General features: G+C 36.2%; 1 pseudogene; it reads right to left on the reverse strand.

Annotated features, from left to right (window-relative positions):
• Positions 1-297: 297 nt before the first annotated feature.
• Positions 298-1,772, reverse strand: LOC149105990 (uncharacterized; annotated as a pseudogene).
• Positions 1,773-10,849: the final 9,077 nt, after the last annotated feature.

Below are 10,849 nucleotides of genomic sequence, written 5' to 3' on the forward strand. Positions count from 1 at the left end.
GGCCTCTTCCCGTTATTTTCTTCACAATTTGGAAAGCACCTTCTGAAGCTAATCCGGCCAATGCAGATAATGCAAGGTTTTCTTTGCTATGGTAGGTGCAAAAGTACGACCTAAACTTAATATGCTTGTCAACAGACTACCTCGAACCTCGTTTCTGATATTAGTCTTAGCCAGTTTGATGTCCAATCCTTTATTCAGCTGTTTATTCTTGTGCAATCGTTTCGGCACATTTTGTGCAACGTACAAAACGTTATTTCCAGTTAGTGCATCTTTTGAAAGCCTGAGAACAATGGTTTCACGCTTTTGAAATGCACTAGCAAGATTCTTTTTCTGATTTGGTGATAATTTCACCCTTATTTCAAATAATTGCGTCATATATTATATAGATTATATAAAATATGTATTTTGAAAAACATCCTCGTATTGAGGAATAACTAACTAACTTCTATATTTGCTATTCTATTTATTTACACAATAACTAACTCATTACCAATTTTGTTAATCACAACCAGCATCTCTTCGTAAAAGACAATTGCGTCAACATTGAATGCAGCTGCTGGAGCAGCATTTATTTTGTATCTGAAAATTAACTGTTTGGGATCCCTTGTAACTTTTTCTGTTTGGTTTGTTAAATCAAAATATATCATACCATAAAGACCATTAAAATTTGCAAGATTCAGTTGTGTACCAGTATTAAAATCATTTCTTCTTGCAGCATAAGACAAATCGTTAAAAATTCTCACCTTAGTTTCTGTATCATACTCAGTTTCTGGATAAAATATTCCACTTCCATATTCTAATGTACATGTCGTCAGATAACTATTAGCATCAGCGGCATTCAATTTATAAGTATCAAATAAGTAAGGATTTTCTGCCACGACATTTGTTTTATTTCTTTGGAGATATACAAATATATGTTTAACATAATCCACACTTGCTGAAATCTGATCAAAACCACTTGCTTGTGCTGGAGCGGACATTTGATAGACGATCTCAGATTGGACCATTTAGTTTCTTTCAAAAATGAGCTGACAAAACTGTCATATAGACTATCTTTTGGAATTAATTTGGGCACCCATAATAGAAAACGATTAATGGCGACTCTTCCATCATCGGCAGCATCTGCTTTTTGAATTAGCTCATCATCATTCTGAAGTGTTATATTGAATTGTAATTGCATTGGTATAAGCATCTTATCTTCTAACACTTCGAAGAATGAATATCTATTGACAGGAATAATAACATTGACATCAGCATTTCCCACTGTTAACCTTCGTCTTGCTTCAAATCCTGCATTCTGATTAGCATTAGCAATCTGATGGCTAGTATCCAAATACCAAAGACCGTTTTTTGCAACTGATCTGCTGAAATCATCAGAATACTCCAATAGATTCTTAACAAAACTGACCTTGTGGAGATTATCTGTATCATATACGATTTTACCAGCAGATTTGATCATCAGATGATTGATGAAAGAGTGTGAGCCATTGATGACCGTAATTCTATCACCTCCACCATAAGCTGTTCCATCAGCGAGTTTTGGTACTTGAAACAGAATTTTTAAAATAAGCATTATACCAATCGTAAAACGCTGATCTGTCATTGATTGTAAATTTGTATCCATTTTTATCTTGGTGTTCACCATTAGCTGGTGCTCTGATTGCATCATCTGACTGGTATCTTACAAACTCATTTCGTTGTAACATTTCACTTGATCTAAAAGCCATTATACTATTAGTTTAGATAAAAATTCGTGTTTTATAATATTTGACCAAGTATTGGAATTGAGTTGAATGGACTCTTTTTCCGAGCAGTAGTCCCTTTCCTTTCCTTTTCCTTACACCTTCTCCTGATATTAAACGATTCAATATTATATCTCTACTTTCTTATTTTATCGTTGGAAGTGTTGGTGTTTTTTGTTTCACACCTCTTAGTCGTTTCATCATCAGATCACCTGATTTCTCTGCTGCTTTTTTTACCCAAACGCTCACCAGCGTGTTCTACTCCGGCCAGATTTTATTGCTTTTTTCGCGATTGGTTTGGCAACATTTTGGAATACAGATGATGCTATACTTCTTATCGGTTTGAATATATTGTCAACAATCAAACCGTTTCGTTTGTGTTTTTACACAAATTTACCCATTTGAGGATGGTAAAATCTTTTGAATTCATACGATTTCATATAAATAAATTCGACAATTCTTTTCAACAGTAAGCTAAAAGCTGTATCTGCGCCATTAAGATTTATCTGTCGTCTTTTGCCATCGGTTATATATATTCTCATTCTCGAAATGGTGTTCTTATTCACAGGATTAAATGTGACTCTTTGCGGTTCCATAGTGAAACTAAATGACGGTTTGAGGATACTGGTTGAGAAAGATTAAATTATATCTGTATCTCCTCCATTAACAAGGCTGATATTAACCAAATCACAGTGTATGTTTAGCATTTCTGTATCTTGACTTAAATCAGGCATTCGTGACCCATAATTTTCAGCATCTTTAAGAAAGCCAACGAGCTCGTGAAAATTTGATTGGGTGAGATCTAGTTGGTAGCCTGTTTTCAATTTTATTAATACTCTGTAGGTGGAGTACTGAAATTTTAAAATTATTGGATGTTTATCAAGATCATCATCACCATCTTTTTGATCATCGTCATCATCTTTTTGTCAGACTGGTCATAAATTGAATATTAACGGTGGAACTTCCATGAATATGTGGATTTAGATATGGGGAACAACAAAATAATAAACATTACACCTGGCAGCGACAACAATGATGCAGTCAATTATCAACAGTTAACAACCAAAGCAAACGAAAATGAAACGCTTTTACTTGATGGTTCAAATAAAATGGCTGCTGATTTAGACAGGAGTAACAACAAAATCATCAACTTATCCACTGACTCCCACAACGTGCTGTCAGCCACCAATATCAGGTACGTAAACCAAGTCAACGGGGCTATGATTATAACGCTGACTGATAGTTTTACAAAAAAAATAAATGACTCACATATCAGCGACTCAACAAACAAAAAAGTGTTTTCCAATATCTTATGGATGATGTTAATCAATCAACACGTGAGAGTAACATTATTGTTGATGGTATCGAAGACTTTTCTGATTCACCTCATGATATTAGTAAGAAAGCTTACAGTTTCAGAATTGGAAAAGACGCACAAAACTGGTATGCATTTCGACTGGGATTCAACATGTATCTACTTCCTGAGGGTGAATTCACTTTGGTAATTGAATTCTTCCCACCAGCTATGGATCAGGTGACAGTGTCAGTTGTTTCCTCCTAACTGAATATCAGTCAACAAACAATCAGGCTGTTTTCGAAATATAGTGGATTCATCATTCACTTCCATAAGTACGATGTAACTCCACCTGAATACAATTACGTTAATAATAATAATAATAATAATAATAATAATAATAATAATAATTTATTCATTTATAGTGCGCTTTTTAACATACCAGCTGATCAAAAGCGCATTACAACAATAAATAACCTAAAACTATACAAGTATTAAAAATCTACAATAAAATTTAAAAATAATTAAAAAAACACTACATCATTTATTTATATATACATATTTAAGAAATATTAAAAGCTAATTTAAAAAGATAAGTTTTAAGATTTGACTTAAACGCAGACACACTCAGTGAAGGATCTGTCACCAAATGACTTTTTCATTCTCCCCGAAGGATGCTTTAATAAAACACCTTCACAGAAAAATGCGAGTCGAACCAGGCGCCTAGATTACGCACTACCTTAACAGGCTTAATATCGATCATGCCGACACGGACTGAACTGTGATTAATTTTCAGCAACTGTTGTCTCGATCCGATAACAAGAAATTCAGTCTTATCATCGTTGATCTCTAATGTGTCCCGGTACATCCATTTACGTAAGTCACTAATGCATCGCTCCATAGCTTCCAATGCCTTCACTTGATCCATAGGCCTGTTAGGATTAAAAGACAAGTAAAGTTGCGTGTCGTCAGCGAAGCAGTGCGCATTCGGCAGGTGGACTTGTACTATCTCAAAGAGCTTGGAGGCGTAAACCACAAACAGAAGCGGGCCGAGACAGCTGCCTTGTGGGACACCAAAACGCAGATCGAAGCTACCAGATGTAGCCCCCTCAAACAAAACACGCTGGCTGCGTCCCGACAAATACGACGAGAACCACTCTAAAGCCTTCCCGCCTATACCAAAATCAGTGGTCAAGCGTTTTAGCAAAATCGCGTGGTCCACGGTGTCAAAAGCAGCGCTTAAATCTAAGAGGACAAGTAGTGTAACACGCTGCGAGTTCATATTCAACGTTGACTTGAAATGTCAGGGTATTACAAACAGTCCATCTCAGGGGCGTGGTCATTTGGTTATTTATGGGATCGAGGGAAAACAGAGCGCTCTGAGCTAAGATGTCTTCGATGAGCTGTATTATTTAGAAAGTGGCAAACTGACATTCAAAACTGCTGTTGAATTTCAAACGGCAAACTTTAATGAAAATATTGACATGAAAAATCAGATAAAAAAATGTCCAAGACGGTGTCGAAAATAATGATACTGTGAATATCAAACAGTTGAATGAGTTTGAAGATAATCTTGTAAAATTTTTCAGAAGAGAAATGCAAACCAAAATCGATCCTTTCAACTACAACATCACTGAACTGACAACAAAAGTATACGTTGCTGAAAAACAAATAGCCCGAGTGGCATTGCACGACGAGGTGTTAAAAAGATTATTCGAATTTTACGCAGACTTGTTAGATCCAGAAGAGTTCAAAAGAAGTGGTCCTAGTGTGACTGCGTTGGACGATTTGAAAGTGACTACTCGGACTGGTTCACCAAGTAGTATACCATTTTCGGTTTTCAATTTAACTTACCGTTTCCGTGGTTTCTATGGCGAAATGAATGTCAATATCGACGTCCAGAAAGATTTCTCCATGTTTTTCGTTATCAAACATGATACTAATTTTTCAGAGAATTTTGGCGCGTTTGTAAATACTCAGAGAGACATATTCTATGTAAGAATACTGAATCGTTTAGACAGTAGTGGTAGTGGTGGTAGAACTTACCGACTTACAATCACATTCAATCGTAACGAACAACTATTTATCGATATAACAAATAATTTCAAAAATAAACAATTCATGATATGGGTTGTTAAAAACGGTGAAAATATAAATGCCGAAATTGCAGGAATGCCTGGTACAATAACAACAACACGTTCTTTTCCTCAACCTACATCTTCAAAAATACATATCGAATGGGGTTCACAACAAACCTTTATGCAATTGGTGGAGATGCTTTTCACGCTATGGTAGCAGCAGAAAAAAAAGGTTGGGGACATATTTTGAATTGGATTAAATAATATCTAAACCATATATATGAAAGCATCAAAGACTGCTTTCAATTTCAATCATATCGATAACAATTTAACCGAAGCTGAGATATCAGAGTTGAAAGCTATGTACAAATACTATCATAATAGACATGTGTCCATTATACGACAAGTTTGAGGATAAGTTTAATAAATTGTTCACAAGTGAATAAGATTAATTATTTTACTCCAATAATATTCAACATCAGCAAAGTTTTTTGGACCTCGTCATTGGTATATTATCAGTCGGTAAATCCAAAAATTCGAAAATGTTTTTAGAATAAAATTAATGTTAATCATTCGTTTACGATCACCATTAATTTGTGGCATTATCCTGTCTATTTTTCGGAAAATATCATGTATTCTATTTTTATTGTGTACTGATAATTGCCATCCATTTTTACTAGTGATATCGTTTAACACATTGTCTAAATGATATTTTCTTTGTTAAACCGATTTCTTGACAATCTTGTACTTGTTTTCATAAAAATCAACGTACTCACTGGCTGTATCATAACCACTCACTGTACCACAATTGCGGCATACATTTGTACCCTTGTTATTTATCATGTCTTGTTTTTCACAACATGACACTATTTTAATTGTTGGCTGTTGTAATTCTTCATCGCAAAATGGACAATTGATGTAGTCCATTTTGATCATTTCTTCGTGGATAACATTTCCACAATTAAATTTATTTGTTTCACTCAATTCCATCACCAATAATATATCTTGTTTTCTCTCCATATGTTTTTAGTCTGAATCAGTTTCTTCGTAGTCTGATGGCAACCACTCTTCACCCGAAGGTTGAGAATCCCAAATTGAACTCTGACTTGATTGGCTTGATTGACTTAGTCTTTGGGTTTGACTTTGGCTTGATTGACTTGATTGACTCGATTGGCTCGATTGGCTTACACTTTGGCTTGATTGACGTGTGTCCCATGATTGACTCATATTAATAGAATGGATAAAATTATGTGCCAATATTGTATGAACAAGTATGAAGTATACTCATTTGTATCAAGTAAATTTTCGAATAAAAGGTTCTACTTTGTTTACAAAAAAGAATCATTTTGGAATAAACTGAACCGATTATTAAAGTAATATATATCGAAGTTACACGTTGGTTCTGTCGCTATTGTTTAGAATATTATTTGTTGGTGTATATAGTCCCACATAAACTAAATATGAAGCATCAAACGAATAAAGTAGAGTTTGAGAAGAGATATGATGAATAAGAACGATGCGTTTCTAAGGTTTTAGAAATAATAGGGTGAATGTGTTTCTTACGCCCAAGAAATAAACTGAAAACGATTAGGGAAAGTCCAGTGGATTATGTGTTTCTTACGCGCAAGAAATAAAGTGAGAACGATCAGGGAAAGTCTAGTGGATGATGTGTTTCTTACGCGTAAGAAATAAAGTGAGAACAATTAGGGAAAGTCCAGTAGATGATGCGTTTCTTACGCTTAAGAAATAAAGTGAGAAAGATTAGGGAAAGTCTAGTGGATTATGCGCTTCTTACGCGTAAGAAATAATAAAGTGAGACCGATTACGGAAAGTCTAGGCGATGATTTCTTTCTTTCGCGTAAGAAATAAAGTGACAACGATTAGGCAAAGTCCACTGGATTATGTATTTCTTACCCGCAAGGAATAATAAAGTGAGAATGATTAGGGAAAGTCCAGTGGATTACGTGTTTCTTAGGCGTAAGAAATAAAGTGAGAACGATTAGGGACAGGCCAGTGGATGATGTGTTTCTTACGGATAAGAAATAAAGTGAGAACGATTAAGGAAAGTCCAGTAGATGATGTGTTTCTCACGCGTAAGAAATAAACTGAGAACGATTAGGGAAAGTCCAGTGGATTTTGTGTTTCTTACGCGTAAGAAATGATAAAGCGAGAACGATTAGGGAAAGTCCAGTGGATGATATGATTTTAACGCGTAAAAAATAAAGTGAAAACGATTAGGGAAAGTGTAGTGGATAATGTGTTTCTTACGCGTAAGAAATAAAGTGAGAACGATTAGGGCAAGTCTAGTGGATGATTTGTTTCTTACGCGCAAGAAATAAAGTGAGAACGATTAGCGAAAGTCCAGTGGAGTATGTGTTTCTTACGCGCAAGAAATAAAGTGAGAACGATTAGGGAAATTCTAGTGGATTATGTGCTTCTTACGTAAAAGAAATAATAAAGTGAGAACGATTAGGGAAAGTCTAGGCGATGATTTGTTTCTTTCGCGTAAGAAATAAAGTGATAACGATTAGGCAAAGTCCACTGGATTATGTATTTCTTACCAGCAAGGAATAATAAAGTGAGAATGATTAGGGAAAGTCCAGTGGATTACGTGTTTCTTAGGCGTAAGAAATAAAGTGAGAACAATCAGGGAAAGTCCAGTGGATGATATCTTTCTTACGGGTGAGAAATAAAGTAAGACCGATTAGGGAAAGTACAGTGGATGATGTGTTTCTTACCGGTAAGAAATAAAGTGAGAACGATTAGGGAAATTCTAGTGGATGATGTGTTTCTTACGCGCAAGAAATAAAGTGAGAACGATTAGGGAAATTCTCGTGGATTATGTGTTTCTTACGCGCAAGAAATAAAGTGAGAACGATTAGGGAAATTCTAGTGGATTATGTGTTTCTTACGCGCAAGAAATAGAGTGAGAACGATTAGGAAAGTCCATTGGATTTTGTGTTTCTTACGCGCAAGAAATAAAGTGAGAACGATTAGCGAAAGTCCAGTGAATTATGTGTTTCTTACGCGAGAGAAATAAAATGAGAACGATTAGGGAAAGTCCAGTGGATTATGTGTTTCTTACGCGAGAGAAATAAAGTGAGAACGATTAGCGAAAGTCCAGTGGATTATGTGTTTCTTGCGCGCAAGAAATAAAGTGAGAACGATTAGGGAAACTCCAGTGGATTTTGTGTTTCTTTCGCCCAAGAAATAAAGTGAGAACGATTAGGGAAAGTCCAGTGGATTTTTTTCTTACGCGCAAGAAATAAAGTGAGAACGATTAGCGAAAGTCCAGTGGATTATGTGTTTCTTACGCGAGAGAAATAAAATGAGAACGATTAGGGAAAGTCCAGTGGATTTTGTGTTTCTTACGCGCAAGAAATAAAGCGAGAACGATTAGGGAAAGTCCAGTGGATTTTGTGTTTGTTACGCGCAAGAAATAAAGTGAGAACGATCAGCGAAAGTCCAGTGGATTATGTGTTTCTTGCGCGCAAGAAATAAAGTGAGAACGATTAGCGAAAGTCCAGTGGATATTGTGTTTCCTATGCGCAAGAAATAAAGTGAGAACGATTAGCGAAAGTCCAGTGGATTATGTGTTTCTTACGCGCAAGAAATAAAGTGAGAACGATTAGGGAAAGTCCAGTAGATTTTGTGTTTCTTACGCGCAAGAAATAAAGTGAGAACGATTAGCGAAAGTCCAGTGGATTATGTGTTTCTTACGCGAGAGAAATAAAGTGAGAACGATTAGGGAAAGTCCAGTGGATTTTGTGTTTCTTTCGCCCAAGAAATAAAGTGAGAACGATTAGGGAAAGTCCAGTGGATATTGTGTTTCCTATGCGCAAGAAATAAAGTGAGAACGATTAGCGAAAGTCCAGTGGATTATGTGTTTCTTACGCGCAAGAAATAAAGTGAGAACGATTAGGGAAAGTCCAGTAGATTTTGTGTTTCTTACGCGCAAGAAATAAAGTGAGAACGATTAGCGAAAGTCCAGTGGATTATGTGTTTCTTACGCGAGAGAAATAAAGTGAGAACGATTAGGGAAAGTCCAGTGGATTTTGTGTTTCTTACGCGCAAGAAATAAAGTGAGAACGATTGGGGAAAGTCCAGTGGATTTTGTGTTTCTTACGCGCAAGAAATAAAGTGAGAACGATTAGGGAAATTCTAGTGGATTATGTGTTTCTTACGCGCAAGAAATAGAGTGAGAACGATTAGCGAAAGTGCGGTGGATTATGTGTTTCTTACGCGAGAGAAATAAAATGAGAACGATTAGGGAAAGTCCAGTGGATTATGTGTTTCTTACGCGAGAGAAATAAAGTAAGAACGATTAGCGAAAGTCCAGTGGATTATGTGTTTCTTACGCGAGAGAAATAAAATGAGAACGATTACGGAAAGTCCAGTGGATTTTGTGTTTCTTACGCGCAAGAAATAAAGTGAGAACGATTAGCGAAAGTCCAGTCGATTATGTGTTTCTTACGCGAGAGAAATAAAGTGAGAACGATTAGGGAAACTCCAGTGGATTTTTTGTTTCTTACGCGCAAGAAATAAAGTGAGAACGATTGGGGAAAGTCCAGTGGATTTTGTGTTTCTTACGCGCAAGAAATAAAGTGAGAACGATTAGGGAAAGTCCAGTGGATTATGTGTTTTTTACGCGCAAGAAATAAAGTGAGAACGATTAGCGAAAGTCCAGTGGATTTTGTGTTTCTTTCGCCCGAGAAATAAAGTGAGAACGATTAAGGAAAGTCCAGTGGATTTTTTTTCTTACGCGCAAGAAATAAAGTGAGAACGATTAGCGAAAGTCCAGTGGATTATGTGTTTCTTACGCGAGAGAAATAAAGTGAGAACGATTAGGGAAAGTCCAGTGGATTTTGTGTTTCTTACGCGCAAGAAATAAAGTGAGAACGATTAGGGAAAGTCCAGTGGATTTTGTGTTTCCTACCCGCAAGAAATAAAGTGAGAACGATTAGCGAAAGTCCAGTTGATTATGGGTTTCTTACGCGCAAGAAATAAAGTGAGAACGATTAGCGAAAGTCGAGTGGATTTTGCGTTTCTTACGCGCAAGAAATAAAGTGAGAACGATTAGCGAAAGTCCAGTGGATTATGTGTTTTTTACGCGCAGGAAATAAAGTGAGAACGATTAGGGAAAGTCCAGTGGATTATGCGTTTCTTACGCGAAAGAAATAAAGTGAGAACGATTAGCGAAAGTCCAGTGGATTATGTGTTTCTTACCCGGAAGAAATAAAGTGAGAACGATTAGGAAAAGTCCAGTGGATATTGTGTTTCTTACGCGCAAGAAATAAAGTGAGAACGATTATCGAAAGTCCAGTGGATTTTGTGTTTCTTACGCGCAAGAAATAAAGCGAGAACGATTATCGAAAGTCAAGTGGATTTTGTTTCTTACGCGCAAGAAATAAAGTGAGAACGATTAGCGAAAGTCCAGTGGATTATGCGTTTTTTACGCGTAAGAAATAAAGTGAGAACGATTAGGGAAAGTCCAGTGGATTATGCGTTCCTTACGCGAAAGAAATAAAGTGAAAACGATTAGCGAAAGTCGAGTGGATTATGTGTTTCTTACGCGCAAGAAATAAAGTGAGAACGATTAGGAAAAGTCCAGTGAATATTGTGTTTCTTACGCGCAAGAAGTAAAGTGAGAACGATTAGCGAAAGTCCAGTGGATTTTGTGTTTCTTATGCGCAAGAAATAAAGTGAGAATGATTAGGGAAAGTCAAGTGGATTTC

This window comes from Orbicella faveolata, unplaced genomic scaffold (genome assembly GCF_042242905.1).
Source record: "Orbicella faveolata isolate gen_17 unplaced genomic scaffold, um_ofav_v1 contig_3, whole genome shotgun sequence".
Classification (NCBI taxonomy): Eukaryota; Metazoa; Cnidaria; class Anthozoa; order Scleractinia; family Merulinidae; genus Orbicella; species Orbicella faveolata.